At 42.8% G+C, this 21,360-nt stretch overlaps 1 protein-coding gene and 1 long non-coding RNA gene across 11 annotated transcripts in view; one reads left to right on the top strand and one right to left on the bottom strand.

The window, feature by feature from the left end:
- LOC122230964 overlaps nucleotides 1–5,871 on the bottom strand; it is a 36,011-nt gene extending 30,140 nt beyond the window's left edge. For all 5 annotated transcript variants that reach the window (XR_006208017.1, XR_006208015.1, XR_006208014.1 and 2 more), the window contains exon 1: nucleotides 5,724–5,871. This is a non-coding gene — a long non-coding RNA (uncharacterized LOC122230964). The remainder of the gene's footprint in view (nucleotides 1–5,723) is intronic.
- Nucleotides 1–21,360, top strand: part of DENND2B (DENN domain containing 2B) — a 177,917-nt gene that overhangs the window by 86,181 nt on the left and 70,376 nt on the right. The gene's annotated exons all lie outside the window — the stretch shown is intronic.

Genomic DNA, 21,360 nt, shown 5'->3' with positions numbered 1-21,360 from the left:
AAACTTACGATGTGACCCAGCAACTCCACTCCTAGGTATTTATGCCCCCCAAAATTGAAAACAGGGACTCAAATAATTATATGCCAATATTCGTAGCAGCATTACCCACAGTAGCCAAAATGTGGAAACAATCCAGGTGTTCACCCGCTGATGTATAAGTAAACAAAATGTGGTGTATGCACACAATGGAATATTATTCATCCATAAAAAGGGATGAAGTTCTGATACTTGCTACAGTGTGAATGAACCTTGAAAACATTGTGCTAAGTGAAATAAACCAGACACAAAAGGATAGATATCGTATGATTCTGCTTATGTGCAATATCTTTAATTGGCAAATTCATTGAGATAGAGTAAATTAGAGGTTACCAAGAATTTGGGGAGAGGGGACAATGAGGAGCTATTGTATAATGATGGTTACAGAGTTCTGTTGGGGTGATGAAAAAGTTTTAGAAATAGATAGTGGTGATGGTTGCACAAGATTGTGAATGTAATTAATGTCACTGAATTGTAAACTTAAAAATGTTTAAGATGGTAGATTTTATATATGTTTTGCCCCAATTAAAAAATGAATAACAAGATTATACTCTACTGAAAATGGTTTCACTTGGTAATTTATCTAGGCTATTTTTCCATGTCAGTGCATTACTTTGAACAGCAGCATTGTGTTTCTTCAGGTGGATGTAATGTAATTTATTTAACCAAGCCCCTATTGATGGACACTTGAGTTGTTTCCAATTTCAACTGTTATAAACAGGGCTGCAGTAGCCAGCAGCACACGGCTGTCTTTGCCCGAGCGTTGTAGTACTTGTACTACCTTAGGCAAAATTCCTAGAAGGGAAGATTTGCTGATCAAAGGCATGCTCATTTAAGATGTTAATAAATATTGCTTAACCACTTTCCAGAGAAGTTGCATCAATGTAATTCTCATCAACAGTATGTAAAGGTGCCTGTTTTTCCCCCACCCTTGCCAACATGGCTGTTGTAAATCTTATAAACCATTGTAATCTTTGCCGATCTGATAGGCGAAAAGGATTTCTTATTGTTACTTTACTTAGGATTTCTTTACTTGTTAGTGAAATTGAACACCTTTTATGCTCACTGGTAGCTGTGTTCATTCTTTTGGGAATTTTTGGTTCAAGTACTTTGTTCATTTTTCTATTTGGTCATTATTTTATCTTGTAGATTCAGTAAGAGCTTTTAAATAACATGTTACGTTAGAACTGTTTTCCATATAAGTTGCTGATATTTTTCCCCTCAGTTTATTTTTAATTTTTGACTTTTTATGTTAATTACTTGCTTTTCATATATCTTATATATCGTATGTCTTAAATTTTTATTTAGGCAAATGTATGATATTTTCCTTCAGGGCTTGTTTTTTCTCTCATTAGTGGCTTTTGAGTTGAATTTTGTGTCATACTTAGAAAAGTTTTCTTCCCTCCTCAGAATTATACAACTCATTGATTTTTTTCTAGTGTTTATCATTCCAATTTTTTACATTTAAGTTGTAACTAAGTTTCTGGTAAGGATTGAGGTAAGAATTAAATTTTATTGGTAAAATACCTGAAAATAACCTTCTCCTATTAAATCAGCTCTTTTTATAAACTTTGTGAATGTCTATTACATTTACTTTAGTGTTTTTAAAAAACATTTATTTTGAGAGAGAAGAGAGAGCGGGGAAGGGTCAGAAAGAGAGAGAGAGAGAGAGAGAGAGAGAGAGAGAGAGGGAATCCCAAGCAGGCTCCCTGCTGTCAGCACAGAGCCCCAGGTGGGGCTCCAACTCACAAACTGAGATCATGACCTGAGCTGAAACCAAAAGTGGGATGCTTAACACACTGAGCCACTCAGGCGCCCCTACATTAATGTTTTTTGTGAGTGAGGCTACCAATATTCAAATTCTTGCAGTATAAAGGCCTTTAGCGAGAGAGGGAGATCAAGGAATTGGGCCCAAGTCTTCTGATTGCCATTCTTGTTTTTTTGTGTTGGCTATTATCCTTACACAGTGCAGCCAGATTCCTTTTCTTGATGTTTGGGGAAAATTGCATCATTCCTCTTTGAGAAACTTTATAGTGAATCCTATGTGCAATCATATTTGACACATTAAACCTGGGTAGTGTGACATGAAAGCCTTGTTCTTAAACCTGGTGAGGTGAGCTCAGCCTGGCTGAGGTGAGAGCAGAGAGACAATTACACGCTTGGTGCTGAGGAGACTAAAGGGCCAAAGTCAAAGGGATGTTAAGACAACATCCAGGAAGGTTGTGACTCTGGGTGAGGGGAGCAGCAGGAAGAAGAGTGAAGAAACTTGGATGCTTACAAGATTAAGGAAGATTTTTGAACTGAGAGAAAGAAGAAGAATAATTATTTAAGGTCCTGGATACTAAACTAGTTAGGTCCCACCTAATTATATTTTTTAAAAATTTATTTATTTATTTATTTATCTATCTATTTACATTTTAGGTACATACAGTACAATATTGATTTCGGGACTAGAATTCAGTGATTCATCACTTACATACAACAACACACAGTGCTCATCATGAGTGCCCTCCTCAGTACCAATCACCTATCTAGCCCATCTCCCACGTGCCTCCCTCTGTCAGCCCACAGTTTGTTTTCTGTCATTAAGAGTCTCTTGTGGTTTGTTTCCCTCTCTTCTCTTTTTTTTTCCTTCCTTCCCATATGTTTATCTGTTTTGTTTCTTAAATTATACATATGAGTGAAGTCATATGGTATTTGTCTTTCTCTGACTGACTTATTTCACGTAGCATAATACAGTCTAGCTCTATCCACATCACTGCAAATGGCAAGATTTCAGTTTTTGATGGCTGAGTAATATTCTGTCATATATATCACATGTGATATATATATCACATCTTCTTTATCCATTCATCAGCTAATGGACATTTGGACTCTCTCCATAGCTTGGCTATTGTTGATAATGCTGCTGTAAACATTGGGGTGCATGTACCCCTTTGAATCTGTATTTTTATATTCTTTGGGTAAATACCTAATAGTGCAATTGCTGGCTTATAGGGTAGTTCTGTTTTTAGTGTTTTGAGGAACTTCCATACTCTTCTCCAGAGTGGCTGCACCAGTTTGCATTCCCACCAGCAGTGTAAGAGTGTGTTCCCTTTTTCCTGTATCCTCACCAACACCTGTTGTTCCTTTTTAAAAACATTTTTTTAATGTTTATTTATTTTTGAGAGACAGACAGACAGAGCATGAGTGGGGGAGGGGCAGAGAGAGAAGGAGACACAGATCTGAAGCAGTCTCTAGGCTCTGAGCTCTCAGCACAGAGCCTGACACAGGGCTCGAACTCATGAACCACGAGATCATGACCTGAGCCAAAGTTGGACACTTAACCAACTGAGCCACCCAGGCGCCCTGACACCTGTTGTTTCTTGTGTTGCTAATTTTAGCCATTCTGATGGATATGAGGTCATATCTCATCATGGTTTTGATTTGTCTTTTTCCCTGATGATGAGTGATGTTGCACATTTTGTCATGTGTCTGTTAGCCATCTGGATGTCTTCTTTGAAATATTGGGACTTCATCAAGATAAAAAGTTTCTGTGTAGCAAAGGAAATAATCAATAAAACAGCCTATGGAATGACATATCTGATAAAGGTTTAGAAATAAACAACTTATCAAATTCAACACCCAAAAACCGAGTATAACCCAGTTAAGAAATGGGCAGAAGACATGAATAGACACTTTCAAAGAAAACATCCGGATTTTTTTTTTTAAATTAGAGAGAGAGTGTGAGTGCACAAACATGTGAGTGGGGGAGGGGTCAGAGGGAGAGAGAGAATCTTTTTTTTTTTTGATTATTTTTTTTAAATTTAATTTTTTATTTTTTTAAATTTACATCCAAATTAGTTAGCATATAGTGCAACAATGATTTCAGGAATAGATTCCTTAGTGCCCCTTACGCATTTAGCCCATTCCCCCTCCCACACCCCCTCCAGTAACCCTCAGTTCTCCATATTTATGAGTCTTATCTGTTTTGTCCCTCTTCCAGTTTTTATATTATTTTTGTTTTCCTTCCCTTATGTTCATCTATTTTGTCTCTTAAAGTTCTCATATGAGTGAAGTCATATGATTTTTGTCTTTCTCTGACTAATTTCACTTAGCATAATACCCTCCAGTTCCATCCACGTAGTTGCAAATGGCAAGATTTCATTCTTTTTGATTGCTGAGTAATACTCCATTGTGTGTGCGTGTGTGTGTGTGTGTGTGTATGTATATGTGTGTATGTATATATATATATATATATATATATATATACATACACACACACCACATCTTCTTTATCCATTCATCTATCGATGGACATTTGGGCTCTTTCCATACTTTGGCTACTGTTGATAGTGCTGCTATAAACATGAGGTTGCATGTGTTCCTTTGAAACAGCACACCTATATCCTGTGGGTAAATGCCTAGTAATTGCTGGGTCGTAGGGTAGTTCTGTTTTTAGTTTTTTGAGGAACCTCCATACTTTTTTCCAGAGTGGCTGCACCAGCTTGCATTCCCAGGGAGAGAGAGAATCCTAAGCAGGCTTCATGCTTAGCATAGAGCCCCGAAATGGGGCTCGAACCCATGAGCCTTAAGATGACCTGAGCCAAAAATCAAGAGTCAGACACTCAACCAACTGAGTTACCCAGGTGCCCCTAATTATATTTTAAAAGTCATCTTGTAGTGCTGGATCAGCCAAGGGTTGTTGCTCCTAAGTGTTGTGAACCCATAAGAGAAAGCCTTATTCAAGGGTCAGAGTAAGTAAAATCTTGCAACCAGAGAAGTTAGGGTTTGAAAGACCCCGGAGAGCAGCATCAACCTGGCATCATTTCTGTTCTTGTCAGCCAGGATCTTAGATGGAAATATTTTTAGTGGGAATAGGCTAAATAAGGAAGCAGGAGGAACGAACGACTTCAGACCAGCGGATGTTCATTAGGCCTCTGTAGGACCAGCTGCATATAGACATAATCCCTACCCTTAAGGAACTTAGTAGTTCAGTGGACAAGGCACATAAAAGGTCAATATAAGTGGCACCAGGAGGAAGGGATTCGTTTAGTCACCGGCGGGAAGGAAGAGTGTGATCAAGATGAGGGCAAGGTTTCACAGAGGAAATGATGCAGATTTAGGTTTTGAAGTATGAAAAAATTGTGGCTTTTTTTTAAGTTTGTTCCTTTTGGCCATCATGAATAGTTATTTTTTTTAATTTTTTATAACGTTTATTTATTATTGAAAGACAGAGAGAGACAGAGTATGAACAGGGGAGGGGCAGAGAGAGAGGGAGACACAGAATCTGAAGCAGGCTCCAGGCTCTGAGCTGTCAGCACAGAGCCTGACACAGGGCTCAAACTCACAAACCACGAGATCATGACCTGAGCCGAAGTCGGACGCTTAACTGACTGAGCCACCCAGGCGTCCCATGAATAGTTATTTTTTAAGTGGACAAGCCAAAGGAAGGGCATTCCAACGTAGAGGGATCAGCATGTGCCAAGACAGAGAGGAATGAAGCAGTATGTGCAAAGTTCTGTGCACAGAACTACCAACTTGGTCATTTTTGCTGTGCGTGGTAGGGCAGGATGAGCAGCGGCAAGGTGAGACTGCAGAGACTGGTCTCCAGAACTAGCCCTTGTAGGGATGGATCTGCCATTGCTCTGCATACCAGATCACCCCAAACTTAGTGGGTGTTTAAACAACAATAATTTTGTTATTACCTCTCATGGTTTTGGAGGTTTTGCTTGCAGTCTTCTCATGTAATTTTAGTTAGGTGGTGGCTGGGGCTGGAATCATCAGAAGGCTTCCTTCTCCCATGTGTAGTGCCTGAGCTGGGGAGATTCAAGCATCTGGGGCTCCTGTGGTCTGCTGCTCTCACTCCATCCTCCCCCCACCCCCCATTATTACTCCCTGTAGTCACTCTAGCCTTATGGTCTCTGGGATTGCTGGATTTCTTATCAGGTGGCTCAGGACTTGAAAGCCAGTGACCCTAGAGAGGCTGGCAGAGGTTGCATGGCCTTTATCTAACCTAGCCGTGGAAGTGAAGTACCCTCACATAGGCCACATTCTGTTCCTTGAGGTAGTTAAAGGGGCTCTTCTGATTTAAGGAGAGGAATATCAGACAGTTTGCAAACTTGTTTTGAAAGCATGAGAGTTATAAAGAAACTTGAATTTTATGCTATGGGACAGTTTTTCCCAAACTTAGTTCATTGCTTACCATCTTCACAGTATTACCATGGCCTCTTAATACCTGAACTGTTATTTACATAATGTTTAAATCAGCTCACTTTCAAACTTAAATTTGTTTTAAAAGGAAATGTTATCTCACTTTCTTAAAGTGGAAAATCAATATTACTTGTCATACACACAAGGTAACTTTTAAAGTAAATACAGTGAGGACAAAAAGTTTTAGCCAGGGGCACCTGGGTGGCTCAGTTAGTTAAATGTCTGACTTTTGCCTTCCGCTCAGGTCATGATCTCACAGTTCATGAGATTGAGCCCTGAGTGGGACTCTGTGCTGATAGTGTGGAGCCTGCTTGGGATTATCTCTCTCCCTCCCTCTCCTTCTCTCTCTGCCTTGCTCACACACACTCTCTCTCAAACTTATAAAAAAGAAATTAAGAAAAATATTTAGCTAGATACTGCTGCCTATGAAAGTCTCTCTTAAGAGATCAAGGGGTTAGAGCTAGAGCTAGCAGCAGCGTGTGGAGACTTTCTATTGAATCGAGTGAGAGGTTTGCAAGAACAGGTGAACGACCCAATCACCTTGTGATTTCATGCCGCAGGGTGCCTGCCCTATAGTTCTTTACTGCGTTCTGGGAAGCACTGCTGTGAGCAGTGGAGCCACTAAAAGCACTTGAATCCTGGAGTGATACGGTGAACTTGCATTGCAGCAGGATCACTTTGGTTGAAGTGTAGGAAATAGGCCTGTAGAAAGTAAAAGTAGAAGCAAGGAGATGGTTCTTAGGGGATTATGGCAGTAAGTCAAGCCAATTGATGATAAACTCTGCGTGAATAAGGGGCAGGGGAAAGGAGGAGGTGAACCTGAGGCATTAAGGAGGCAGCATTGGCAGGGCCAGACTGAGTTGGAGTAAGAAGGAGAAGGAGAAGTCAGAGATGACTTGTAGAGTTGGGGAAAAGTGGAGAAAGTTTGTCGGAAAAGTACAAGAGGCAAAAAGTGTTTTATTAGAGGTGGAGTAGAAATGATGAGTTCAATTTTAGGCCTTTCTTTTTCTTAAAATTAAAAAAAATTTTTTTCTCTTAAATTTTTTAACATAAATTCACTTGGCACCCCATGGATTTGTCTGATTGTTTCTTTAGGGTGTTGTGTAGCTTCTTCCTCTCTCCCCTGTACTTTCTGTAAACTGCAGATTAGATCTAGAGGCTTGATTAGATTTACGATAAGCATTTTTGGGGGGAGGAGGAAACCCTTTATAAATGATGCAGCAGATCAGAGGCACATAATGTCTGGTTTTCCCACTATTACTGATGCTAAACTTGGTCACTACTTAAGATAGGGCCAGCCAAATTTCTCCATTGTAAAATTACAGTTTTCATTTTATAACCAGCAGATAATCTGTGGGTAACCTTTGGCACTGTTCCCCATCAATCTTTCACTTAAGTGGTTTTATTTTTTCAACTTTTTATTGTGGAAAATGTCAAACATAGACAAAAGTAGAGGGAATCAAAGATGAACAGCTATACATCCATCATCCGTCTTCAGCTGTTATTAGTACTTGGCCTAACTTGTTTTATTTCCATCCTTGTCTGCTACCTCTCCTTCTTCTCCACTGGATTTTTGGAAGCAAATTGTAGGCATCATAGCATTTCATCCATAAATACTTCAGAATGTCTTTCTGAAAGACCTTTCAGACACATTTTGGACACGTTGATTTTTGATCAGTAGATTTTAGTTGCCCTCAGAAGGTACAAAGGATGCTGATGGTTGAACTGATCCAGAGTTAGGGCTTTACAAGTAGGTGCAGTGGAAGGAGAAGCGGTTAGTGATTTAAGGATGTGATGGATCATGGATTCTTGCTTGGAAGTTCACACTGCGAATCCTTCAGTGGTCTGGCCTCACAGCCCCTCAATCTGTTCAGCTCTAAAGACTTCATCTTCTGTCCTCTTCTGGTTTCATCTTATAGCATGACCATATCTTTGGCCTCATCACCTAGAGATGTTCCACTTTCAGCATCCTAAGCTCTGAAATTGCTCTCCCTCTCTAGTCTTCTGGATGCTTACACATCCCACTCTTCATTGTCTCCTCTGGATAGCTGATTCTCTCACCTTTCGCTGCTTGTAGAGCCTCTTAGTGCCCTCAGGACTGCCTGCTTATTTTCTCATTCAGCCTGAACCCCAAAGACAAGAATTCCAGTCATGTACTGGATTACCTGATTTCCCTCTCTCTCTTCTCCTTCCTGTGCTCTTCGGTCCTTGTGGGCTCCATAATCAGATTTTTCTGCTACAGCCCTAGATTTCTGAGGGTTCCTCCATTTTTCAGAAGCACAGTTCCTGACCCTTCATTCCTGTCTCAGAAAATTATATGATTTCCCAGAGAAAAGATAAGACCCTTAATTTGGTTTTCAAAGCCCTCTAAGATCTGGTATTTCTCTTTCCAATTCTCCTTTTCCCTGGTTTACTTCCAGTTAAACTCCCGCCAGGCTGAACATCTTGTTTTCTTTCATATGTCTTCTACTTTCTTGCCTCCGAGACTTTGCTCATGTAGTTCCATCCATGCCCCAGTGTAAGGGCAGCCCTCTCTATTGAGTCCCTCCTGCTTCTTCAGTTGGAAGTAATCCCCCTCTACCTAAATCCACAGCGTTTCATCTCTCCAATGGCCCTTAAAATAGTCTTCCTGGTACTTACATATTTATGTTTCTATTATATACACCTTACTAGAATGTGAACTCTTTGAGGATGGACTCATACGTGAGGCATTGTGGTGTCCCAACCAGTGCTAAGCACATGAATTTGCACATGATGATGTTCAGTATGTATTAATTGAATGCACATATGATTGTGTGAATGGAAGGAGGGGAGACTGTTGCCCTGGCTTACTTACCAGAGACTTGTACTTAAAATTTCCTAGCCCTTCTCCTGTTCTAGTGAGTAAAGAATCAGACTTAGCTTGACTTGGCCCAGTAGAGGAATAGACCAAGCTCCTGACCCACATTGCAACGGGCAGAACAGAAAGTTTGTACCACTGTGGGAGCAGGAGTCTTGAGTACCAAGAGTTCCAGCAGGATGTTTCAGGTTTAGGGAGTTAGGCTGGCTTGGCTACATTCTGTGCACTGTAGGGGAGAGGATTTCAAAGTAGTACAGAAAAAGGAAACACTGAGAATGCTCTTGGCAGAGGTGGGAGCAGAGGGATTGGAGAGCATGGTGACCCTGAGGGGAGGGTTTTATTTTCATCAAGTCAGGCCAGTCCTTTTCCTCCTTACCCCCCAGGGCTGAGCCTCAGTTGGATATGGGAAAACATGTGGGCACGATGTTTGCCATTCTTCCTGCCTTGGGACCTTGAGTCAGAGTCTAACTCTTCATCTCAAATAACCTCCTGTCTCATTCTGTCCAACTACTGTTTGTCCTTTAAGGTCTGGCTCATATTTCTCTCCCATAGAAACCCTTTCCTGAGCTACTCTAGTCCCTCCACTTCCAACCATTTTACTTTAGAGTACTTTAACTCTGTATCTCACATTTGAATTATTTCCTATTGTTTTCTTGTCTCCCTAAGTTAGTCTGTGAGCTCCTTGAGTGCAAGAATCACACGTTATGTTTTTTTGTGTGTGTGTCTTTTTTTTTTCTGCTGAAAACAAAGCAGTGACCAGTAATTACCACTGGTTTTATTGAGGAACCTAATACTAGAGCCTGATACTAGAACTTGAGAAGATTATCAGTAACAGAAAAACTGAAGATGGGAAAGGCCATGAAGGTTAAGCTTCATGAGCTGGGTCTCCAGAGTTTGGGTCTGGGGAGGCAATGCCTGTTTGTCTTTAACAATCACCTAGTGTACAAGAGAAGAGAGTGGGTTTCCTGAATTCTGGCTTTTGAAGCTCTGAATTCCAACAGTACTCAGCATCCAGGCAGGTAAGGGAATGAGGTGTTCAGGGCATGGCCTCCAGGGAAGAAGAAGGTGGGCTGATGGCTGGGGCCTCGCACAGTGGTGGACAGCTTGGGGTAAGCTGGCACCAAGCGTTAGGCACACATGGTAGATTGGTGCTCGAAGGACCCTTCACCAGCCTCTTCCCCGAGCTGGAAGCAGAACAGGGAGCAGCAAGCCAGTTGGCTGACTTGCCTTTTCTGCCTTAAAGTACTTTGTTTCTGTTGCTAACAACAGACATGGGTAGTGTAAATAAAACACAGACACACAGGCACATAGACACGTATGTAGAGGCTGAAAATTTGAGTTGTTAGGGGCAGGAGGAGGGGCTGAGGTGGAAGGGGACTGAAAATGTGTAGCTAAGTCTCTGAAGATACTTAGTGTGTGCTGGGTCCTCTGCCAGCCTTTGAGGATAGAGTAGCTGAGTGAGGGAGCCTGGGCAGTCAGGTAGGGTATGATACTGTCTGGATACCACAAGTTATCAAAGACTAAGTGCTTGTTAACGGTTGGATGCAACGCTTCACTCAGGCAGATACTCCTCCAAGTGAGATGATTGTGATCTGAGGGCTGGTGGCAGCTTCTTCTCATCTGTCCTATCTTTCTTTTAAGGCTTTTTGCTCATTGATCCCTTGTATGCTATATGTGGTGTACATTGACCACCAGTGGTTGTGACCTTTCTAATGGTCTTGACCTGTCCAAGACCCCAGAGGTCTGCACACCTAAACATGTGACTGGTGTTTTGGGTAATGTCCTGAAAGCTGTGAGCTTCCTTAGTATGGACTGACACCCCATTCAACCTTGTGGGGGGTTGGGGTAATCCTACCAGTAGGATGCTGAACAGTTAGTGCCATAACTAGCAGTTGTGTCTCATGTGAGACGAGCTTTTTAGAAACTTGAAGTCCAGATAGACTGTGATGAGAATAGGTAATGAGGAAGACTGTGAGTCTCCATTGCTGGAAATATAAATAGGAGTGGGTTAGGTGTTCTCTCTTCCTTTCTTCCTGGATCCAAAAGGCATCTAAGATTACATCTGGAGGACATTTTCTATTTCTATTCAGGGGGAAAAAAGAGTCTGTATTGATATGATATGTCTCATGGAGTTACTGCATTTGTTCCTACAGGAGTTAAAGGCTCAAGGGACAAGTGAATGGGTTACCTATTTTTTAACTTAGAAGGTATGCAAGATTATCCCTATAATAACAGCCATCAGACTTATATTCTGATAATCTTTCTTGAATAGAAGAGAGAGGAATAGAGTTACTATTAGGGTCTGAGAATTGCACATTACCCTGAGGGACCTCAGGAGGTTGCCTCCCATGTGACCATCCTCTATGCAGTCACAGTGGCACAAAGTCTTTTTAAAAAGACTTTAATCGCTTTTTAAATGTTTATTTTTGAGAGAGAGAGAGAGTGTGAGAGGCAGAGAGAGACAGAGACAGAGACAGAGAGAGACAGAGGCTCAGAAGCATGCTCTGAGCTGACAGCAGAGAGTCCATGGCTTGAACTCACAAACCATGAGATCATGACCAGAGCCAAAGTCAGACACTTAACCAACTGAGCCACCCAGGACCTCCAAAGTCTGGGAACTCTTGAGGAGAGTGTTGGTCATTTTCTCTCCATTTTCTGGCTTAGGAAGGGTAGTCTAGGGCTATTACTGAATGGGGTTGGATTCAGCCTACCTCTGAAGCTGATAAAACTCCAAAGCAGGAGGCAGCACTACTCCCCAGGTGATCAGAGAGAATGATGGTTCTTGTAATAAAATGTGTTCGAAACCACCAAACCTGGGTTGCTTCTTGGAGATGCTTAAGGGAGAGGCATGAAGACCTCGTCCAACTGGACTTCATTTCTCACCTCCTCGTGTTCCCCCACAAGAATCACAGCAAGTTGCCAGTTGAGGTCTGGTCATTGACTCCCCTACCTGCACAGTTCAAGTGAGCAAGGAGGTTTATGTGAAGCCCCTCCCACCAGTTAGACGCATGTAGGGCTGTGTTGTTTTCCTTATTGTGTACTCAGTGTCTGGCCTGGTGCCTGGCACAGAGGAAGTGCATAGTCATTGTTTGTGGATTGAGTGGCTTCTCCACCTAAGTCTGAGACCTTAGACTAGGCCTTGGAGCATGGATAGTATTTGGATAAGCAGAAAGGAAGGAAAGACTCCAGGCTGGAAATGGTTTGAGCACAAAAACATGGAGGCAGAAATGGACATGCTTGCAGCAGGAGGTATTCTGTTCAGAGAGAGAAGTGCATGTGTGTGTGTGTGTGTGTGTGTGTGTGCACGCGCAGGTCTGTGTGTCTTTGTGTGGAGGGGAATGGAGGGTGTGGTAGTATGGTGAGGGGTGGTGGAAGAAGAGAAGTATGATTGGTTGGTAGCATTTGACAAGGTTCTGGAAGAACTGGAAGAATCTGGATCTGGTATGGTTGGCAATTAAGGAGCCCCAAGGAATGACATGATTATATTGATGTTCCAGGATGCTTGGTCTGTCGTTTATGAGCAGAGAGGACTGGACGTGGAAGCATAAAGGGAAACTAGTAATGATAATAGTAATACTTCACATTTATTTAGTGTGAAGTGATAAGCTGGAGAAAAATTGCATAGAAGATGACATAGTTAGCTTCTTCATATTTGGCTATATTTGGCTCTTATTTGGTTAAATAAGAAATGGCTCCAAGGACATCTTCTGCTTCCCAAAACGTGTCCTTGAAACTGCTGGAGCTGGGGCTGTTATCTGACTCGGCTAGGCTGCTGAGTTTCTGCACACTCCCTGCCAGGAACTAATGTCCTTTGGCCTCAGCTGGGGTGTGTCCCCAATCCAGCCAACTGGAAGGTCAGAGAAATTAGCCACTAGAATGTGCCCATTAGTGCTACGAGGGGTTACAACCTGTCACTGGAATCCTAAGCCTGGGAACTGCTTCTCTCACAGGGCTTTTCCAAGTTGGAACAGGCTAACTGTTCTAGCACTGACTGCTCCCTTATTTGGACACTAAATTTTCAGGGTGAGATTGGACTTCTCCTTTGGTTTAGGAGAGTTTTTTAAGGATCTGCTACCCTTTTGAGTGATTTTCAGAGATAACATGACATTACAGCCATAATTTTCTTCACCTGATTCTTTACTTGGCCTCCAGGCCATCCACTTATAAAACCAGGATGGGGCCCTGTCCACTTACCTCAGTCTTCCTAGGGGAAAAATGGATTAACTCATCGTGAAGCCAAGAGTCAGGGTGGCTGAGGCTCAAGAGTGACTCCAGGGCTTGGGGGTGACTTCATGTCCAGCCTTGGGGCTTATCTCTTGGCTTTGGGGAATTTACACTGAGCATTGACTTGGTGGATTTGTAGTTTATCAGCCCAGCTTCAGGTGGGGCCAAGGTGGGGAGCAAGGTGCAGGGAGGGGTGTGAGTTAGTGGTGGTGGTGGTGGGTGGTGTGGTGCTGCCAAGGGTGAAGAATCTTCTGTGGCAACTTTGAGAGCATACTTCTTCCCCTGCCCATACCCTACCATAGACAGCTAATTCTTCCAGAAACCTGGCTCTGTCAACTTCTGCCTTTCCTTGTGGTTGACCCCTGCAAACCTCAGGAAAGTAACTGAGCTCATGAGGGTGACATTGGATCCTACTGGAAGAGGGGAAAGCAGGAAGGAGAACATGCTTCTGTCCACAAAGGTGTGCTTTCACTGGTTGGAATTCGCTGTGAGGCGGCCTTCAGCCCTTTGGGCAGTTACTGTGGGCTTATAGTGTGATGCTGTATGTGGAAGAGGCTGTAACTCATGGAGACAGGTATGACTGTGGAGTGGAGACAGGGCCTCCAACCCAACCCCAAGTAGGGGCTAACTGAACTGAAAAACAGTTACTGCCCAGAAAGAAAGCATGTTGGGCAGGGATAAATTCTGTTTGCGCGACGCCTCACTTAATCTACACAATACTTCGTGGTGGGAACTGTCATCTCCATTTAATAGAGGAGGAAACCGAAGTTTAGAAAGGTTAGGTCACTCATAGCCAGTAGAAGCAGAGTTGGAATTTACAACCAAGACAACTCTTTTCCATTATTCCTTATAGAGGAAACCATGACAAGCTATTAATTTTAATACACTCTTTATTTTAGAATAGTTTTAGATTTACACAAACGTTGTAAAGAGAGAACAGAGAGTTCCTGTAGACCCTGCAAGCCATTAAGTTTTTTCTTCCCCTTCTGGTCCATTTCATGAGGATTCGTGGGGGGTGGGGGTGGAGTACAGATTTGGAGTAAGGACATTTTCCCCCAAAGATCCTAACTTGCAGATTTTTCAGCTAGGAGTTTTGGAAGTCCATCAAAGTACATAATTTCTCCCCCAGTTCCACTTTGTCCTAGCTCTGCCAGACTAGACTAGACCTGGCTTTTGACTCTAGTTTCAGAGTCAAATACCCTAGTTTCTTTCTTTTTTTTTTAATATATGTTTTTTAATGTTTATTTTTGAGAGAGAGAGAGAGAGAGAGAGAGAGAGAGAGAGAGAGAGAGAGACAGTGTGAGTGGGGGAGGGGCAGAAACAGAGGGAGACACAGAATCCGAAGCAGGTTCCAGGCTCTGAGCTGTCAGCGCAGAGCCCGACATGGGGCTCAAAACCACGAACTGTGAGATCATGACCTGAGCTGAAGTCAGACGCTTAACTGACTGAGCCACGCAGGTGCCCCACATGCCCTAATTTCTGATGCTGTCAGTAGAATTAGATAGCAACTGAGTGTCAGAGTTAGGGAAGGCAGGTCATGGTGGGGAGGATCTTTAGCCATTTGGCTCCTGGACATTCTTCTGTCTGATGTGACTGTGACAGGGCAGTGTTAACAGTTTGAGCTGGTGGTTCATGAACTGGAGCTAGAGCCCTCCGGAGGGACACAGGGAGCATCAGTGTGGTGAGGCCTGTTTGCTTGGATGCTCTTGAGTCTGCCTTTGCACAGTGAAGAGTGTTTTGTAGCCATGGCTTCTCTGGGCCCAGGCCTCTGTCTGCAAGCAGGCAGGCTGGCTGTGGGCAGGATAATATCCATGGGCAGCTGGTGTCCTTTGTTTTGGGTACCAGGCATATTCTCCATTTAAGGGAAAGGGGTCTACAATCTCCTTGGCTCTGGGTGTGAATGGGCTGGCCCAAAGTTTGCTCATGGCCTTTGCTGGATGTGCTTTTTCAATGAGATCATTTCAGAATTACATTCCTATGAAATTATATTTCACTCAGGACGTGAAACTGGATTTGTGTAAAAGCATTGGCACTAAAACTCAGGGCTAAGAGCAGGGCAGAAATGAGAATAGGGATAAACAGCCTCTTCTTTAGAAGGAGGAGAAGACAGAAGGAGAGAGAAAACAGTTGTTAAAGGATTTTGCATTTAAAATTGTTACACTGTAAGCGTACTCAGGGAGTAGGGATTGCCCTTAGACTGTAGAAAGGCAGACACGATATTTGTTGTCCCACCTGCCTGCCGCTTCCAGGCAGTAGGGGCTCATTCTCCCACATATTTCTTGCTCAGAGCTTGTTCTGTTTCTGTCTCTCTGTCTTTGTTTCTCTCTCATTGTCTCTGTCTCTGTCTCTCTTTGTCTCCCTCTGCCTCTGTCTCTCTGCCTCTGTCTGCCTGTATCTCTCTCTCTCTCTCTCTCTCACACACACACACACACACACACACACACACACACACGGCCCTTTCATGCTGGCAGTATGAGATTATCATATTCTGTATGATTCTGATTTGTATGCCTGTGTAAATACTGTTCTCTTAGCTCAGAATGTCATTCTCTGCATTTATCTGCCTCAGAAACTCCAGTCACACTCTAAAACTCATTTGCCTTCTCTGAACTCTACTGTGCTGCCCTGAGACAGTTATTTTCTGGTACTTCTGTGCTATCACCCCTTTGTGCATCCTGCTCTTTTGTACTTCTCATTTCTTGTGTCTGGAGGGGAAGGATATTTCACCCATTAGCTTGTGTGGTGCTTCATCAAGAGTAGGTGCTCATTAAATGATTGTTGAAGGAAGGAAGTGAATAAATGAAGACTTGGATATAAGCAAAAGTTGAGTACTGCAAACAGGGTGAGCCACAGAATGGTGGCTAACACAGCATAAATGACCTCAGATGCCAGGAGACGAGAGTCAGACTTGCAGAAAAGGTGATGCATGGGGCACCTTAGTGGCTCAGTTTGTTGAGCATCTGACTCTTGATTTTAGCTCAGGTCATGATTCCAGGGTTGTGGGATGGAGACCTGCATCAGGCTCCACACTGATAGTGGAGCCTGCTTAAGACTCAATCTGTCTCTCTCTCTCTCTCTCTCTCTCTCTTTCTCTCTTTCTCTCTTTCTCTCTCTCCCCTCCCCCTCTCCCCCTTTCTTCCTCTCCCTCACTCATGCTCTCTTTCTCTCTCTCTCTCAAAAAAAAATGTGCAAAAAAGGGGGGGATACATATGTATGCACACAAAAATAAAAGTTTGAAGGTTAGATGACACCACTTCCTAGTAAACTGTGCAAAGCTACAGCAGGATAGAGAGGAAAGAGCTCTAGATTTGGAATTGGGGATTCTGGTGGTGGTGGTGGTAATAATGCTCATAATTATTAATAACTACAGCAACAATAAAACATAATAACAACATAATCTTTACTGTGACCAGACGCCATTCCAGGCACTTCCTTACTATAAGCCCTGTGAGGCAGCTTAATTAACAATTATTAATTGTTGGCATATGAAGAACTGAGGTCACATAGCTACAAAGTAGTTCTAGGCCTGGTTCTGTACTTACTAGTTGAGTGGCCTTGGGATAAGACAGCCTCCCTGGAGTCTCAGCCTTTGTTAAATGCAGAAAATACTGCTGCCTGATAAAGTCTGTAGCACGTGCAACTCTTGGTCTTGGGGTCTTGAATTTAAATCCCATGTTGGGTGTCAAGGTTACTAAAAAAAGAAAAAGTTGGAGAATATACTTATGGCATTTAACCTCTGAGGCTTGCTTGGTAGACTCCACTAAGATAACATGTGAAAGTGGTTTTGAAAACTATAAAGCACTCTTAAAGTACTTTGAACTAGTGTTCAGGAAGAAGGGAAACTTGTATAGTTATTGTGGTTTAGGTATTGGGCTCATACTTAATGTGTATGCTGCTGAGTGTGGGGCCACAATTGTGCTTCACAGCTTTCCTGAGCTGGCTTGTGGCAGTATCTTTGAGTATATTTATAATCGGGATTTGAGGGGCGCCTGGGTGGCTCAGTTGGTTAAGCGTGTGACTCTTGGTTTTGGCTCAGGTTGTGATCTCATGGTTTCATGGGTTCAAGCCCTGTGTCAGGCTCTATGTTGGTAGCATGAAGCCTGCTTGGGATTCTCTCTCTCCCTCTCTCTCTCTGCCTCACCCCCATTTTCCCTCTCTCTCTCTCTCTCTCAAAAATAAATAAATTTCAAAAAAAATAATCAGGATTTGAACTGTCATTAATGAATTAAGAAACCAGTTTTTATTGGAGATATATATATGAATTATCACTAAAACAGGTTCTTAGGGCTAACCAGCCCTTCCTTTCTAGCCAGCAAAGTAGTACAAAGCAGGGTGGTGGGCATTTGCGTGGGGGAGAATTACTCTGTTGCGCCCTTAGGAGCAGTGAGACCACTCAGCTGGTGGCAGAGAGGCTGGCTCAGAGAAGAGGCCTGTGTCAGCTCCCACAGCCCAGCTGCACAGCAGCAACTGGAGGATTCTGTGGGCTGGTGGGTGTGACCTGTTTTTCTTCAGGTGAGAAATTTGTGGGGCGTCTTAAAAGTTGATGTATATTGCTATTGCCTTGATAATGGAGATTGTGTCCAAGAAAATGATCCATTTTTTGGAACATTGGGCTCCTCGATGTGCCACAACTTAGGTTTGGGAGTGAACTGTGCTGAGCCAGGCAGTGGATAAGGAAGAGGGGTGAAGGGCGTGGAATAGGGGTGTCTCCATGTGCAGCCAAGGAAGAGCAGTGTGGCCCTTCTGAAGCCAGTTGCTAACCGATATTCTCTGGACATCCTTAGAGCCAAGCAGCCTCCTCCGTGAGGTCTGAGCTCAGAGTGCCTCCGGCCTAATAGCTGCCTGGATTGGCCATGATGCCTGTGTGAATAATTATAGGTCACTGAACAGAACCGCTAGTCAGCTACATCCCTCAAAAATGCCTAATTGTAGGCTACAAATATGAAAATATACAAAAGATTAGATGCATGTCATACCCCATTACAGAGAGCAATGGCATGAGTCAGATGTGACTTGGGTGGCTTTTAGTATGTGAAAGCTGCTTGGTGAGCATGCTGGCTGGCCCAGAAGAATGCAGGAGGAATATTCCCCATACTTCTCACAAGGAGACTAGGGACTTAGGTGAGAAAATACATGCTGAGACCATAGCTTGCTCTTTGTATCTGCACTTACGGATAAATGAATGTGATTTCCTGAAGGTAGATTTGATTCCTCTTTGGGAATTGTCTCCAGCATCAGTTTACAAACCACGTTAGAAAATGTCACATTTGAGTCCAAGACTCTTGGCATTTGTGAGTCCAACATTTTTGGATTTAACCATTTCTACCACCCCTGGAGTCTTGTGAAGTGTATTAGTTTATAGATTGCTGATGTCAACCTTAAAAATAAAACTTACTTTGCCATCAAAATGGGTTTATTCAGGAATAGCAGAGAATTACAATTCAAGACAAACAAGCTACCACAAAACCATACGCAAGTCCAAAGAATGAAGGAGAGGAACACTCTTTTATTGAGGAAAAGGGGAAATTGGGAGGGGCTGTTATAAACAAAAAGTCCATTGGAGTATAGTGGTTTTTCATTGGCTGAATTGTGACCTCTCATTGGCTGGGCTGTTGCTGGAAGAAGAGAAAAACCTTTCTTCTTCCTGCTGGTCTAGTAAAGTAGCTGAAGTAGTGTGGACTTCCTTTTGGGCCTGCAATTGTGAGAGCTCCCACTTCTGGCCTCCTGACTCCATTTTAAATGAAGTTTCTTTTTATTAATTGTCATACTGAGGTCCGAGTGTGAAACATGGTGCTGCAAGGACTCAGGAGAGCAGGGTGCTTTGAGTCTGTCTTTGTGCCGAGCATTAGCATGTCTGTTGAGCTGTGTAGATCTCCATTCGGAATGATGTGTGCATTTGTGAGGAAGGTAAAATAGGTTAGGATAAGAATTCTTTTTTTCCTAAGGTTTTCTTTTTAAGGTTTATTTGAGAGAGAGAGAGCGAGAGAGAGAGAGAGTGCCAAGTGTGAGTTGGGGAGAGGCAGAAAGAGAGAGAGAGAGAGAGAATGAATGAATGAATGAATTCTGGGCAGGCTCTGCACTGTCAGTGTGATATGAGGCTCGAACTCATGAACTGCGAGATCACGACCCAAGGGGAAGTCAGACGCTTAACTGACTGAACCACCCAGGCACCTCAGGGTAAGGATTTTTTTTTTTTTTAATGTTTATTTATTTTTGAGAGAGACAGAGACAGAATGCAAGTGGGTTAGGGGCAGAGAGAGACGGAGACATAGAGTCCGAAGCAGGCTCCAGGCTCTGAGCTGTCAGCACAGAGCCCGACACAGGCTCGAACTTACAACTGTGAGATCATGACCTGAGCCGAAGTCGGACGCTCAACCGACTGAGCCACCCAGGTGCCCCTGGTAAGGATTTTTAAAATGAGTCTGTGGAGTAGCTTGTGAACCACCTAAAAGGAAAACCCTGAAATGGGAGACAGAAATGTATGTTCCTACAGGGTTTCTGTGGGGGTTATTGGGGTTTATTAGATAGCCACAGAGCTCTGTGACTCAAAGTGAGTAATTGCTGTCCTCTAAAGAGTGGAGATTTGGGACAGTTTCAGTACACATCCCCTTTGATATGAAGGCTCTACAGTATACTTGACAGTTACTGCTTATTCTGACCTAAGATGGTTTTCTCTAGTTTGTACTTTTTTTTTGGTCATATGAATGAGTTAGCATCCTTGAAGAATGCAGATTTTCCTTCAGAGAAACTTCAAATCATATTCCAAAGCCTCTGAGGGCAGTTTCCAAATGAGAGTTTCAGAAATGCTTTGACAATGTATTGGATGGAATAAACATTTAGGCCTTTAAGGACTACTTTGAAGAGGGTAACGTCTGGGTGTATTGTGTATTTGTGTGTCATTATTGTTAAATAATCTGCTTCATTACCTGTAGTTATAACTTTCATGCCCTCACCAGTTGGAACCAAGCCTACAGCCCTAGCACAAGCTAGGCAAAGAAGATCTTAGAATTATTTCTTTGAAAATTGCTCTATGGTAACTATGTTGTCATTCAGGTGGCCTCTAGCAGGATAATTGCCTGAGGCTGATGGGGATATGATAAGCTCCTTGAGAGAAGTGAAAGCATCTGAAATACCTCATGTTACCTGTCAGGACCATACTTACCTATTGCTGGGCTGAGGGAGCTTGGGTTCACGTAGAAGCCTACTTTGCCAGGTGGTGGTGAAAGGGGGGCTTTAATAAATGTTCAGCCTTGTGGCTTGCTCTGGTCTGATCTGGTCGAGCACCCTGCTGTCTCTCAGTGGGAGGCCCTCCGCAGCTGAAAAGGCAGCCTTAGCTTAGTCTAGATTTCTAGGCTTTTTAAGTAGCAGAAGTGGTAGGTAGGGTTCATCTGTGGCCTTTGGGGTCTTCTTTCCTCTCAGTTTCAAATTCTTTAGTCAATTCTGAAACCAAGGATTCTGAATATGGAAGGGACCTTACATGCCATCTGTGCTAAACTACAAAGCAGGGCAAGAGGGGAGATAGACTAAGTTTATCTACCTTATTCACTGCTGTGTCCATAGCATCTTAATTAAGTGAATGGCATGTAGTAGGGATTCAAAAAATACTTTCTGGAAGTGAATACTTTCTGGAGTGAGTCCCTGTGAACACCAACAACTTCAGACCATTGCTATTGCTTCATTAATTCATTTATTTGACAACTATTAATAAGCACCTACTGTGTGCTATTTACCCTGAGTTCTGGGATATACTAAGGTGAACAAGATAGTCCTTGTCTTCAAGAGCATAGTTTGTAATTGAGAAAATTGGTAATTAAAAATAACTTAAAGTCTTTAATTGGAATTTAAGACTAAAAAATTCTTCCTCATTTTCTCCGTTCTGGATCTTCTTATGTCTGAGGTCTCTTTGGGGGCCGTAGAAAACACATGAGAGCCTTTTTCACATGAGAGCCTTTCGGAATTCTCAAGGCAATTATCCTCTTCCTCCATCCCCAGTCTTGCCTTCTCCAGGGTAAACATTCTCCATTCCTTTAGTCATTTCTCCCATCACATGCCTCTGAGTGCCCCCTCCA

The sequence above is a fragment of the Panthera tigris genome, chromosome D1 (assembly GCF_018350195.1).
Source record: "Panthera tigris isolate Pti1 chromosome D1, P.tigris_Pti1_mat1.1, whole genome shotgun sequence".
Classification (NCBI taxonomy): Eukaryota; Metazoa; Chordata; class Mammalia; order Carnivora; family Felidae; genus Panthera; species Panthera tigris.
Note: the sequence above shows the minus strand (reverse complement) of the source record. Positions and strands in the feature narration are given on the sequence as shown.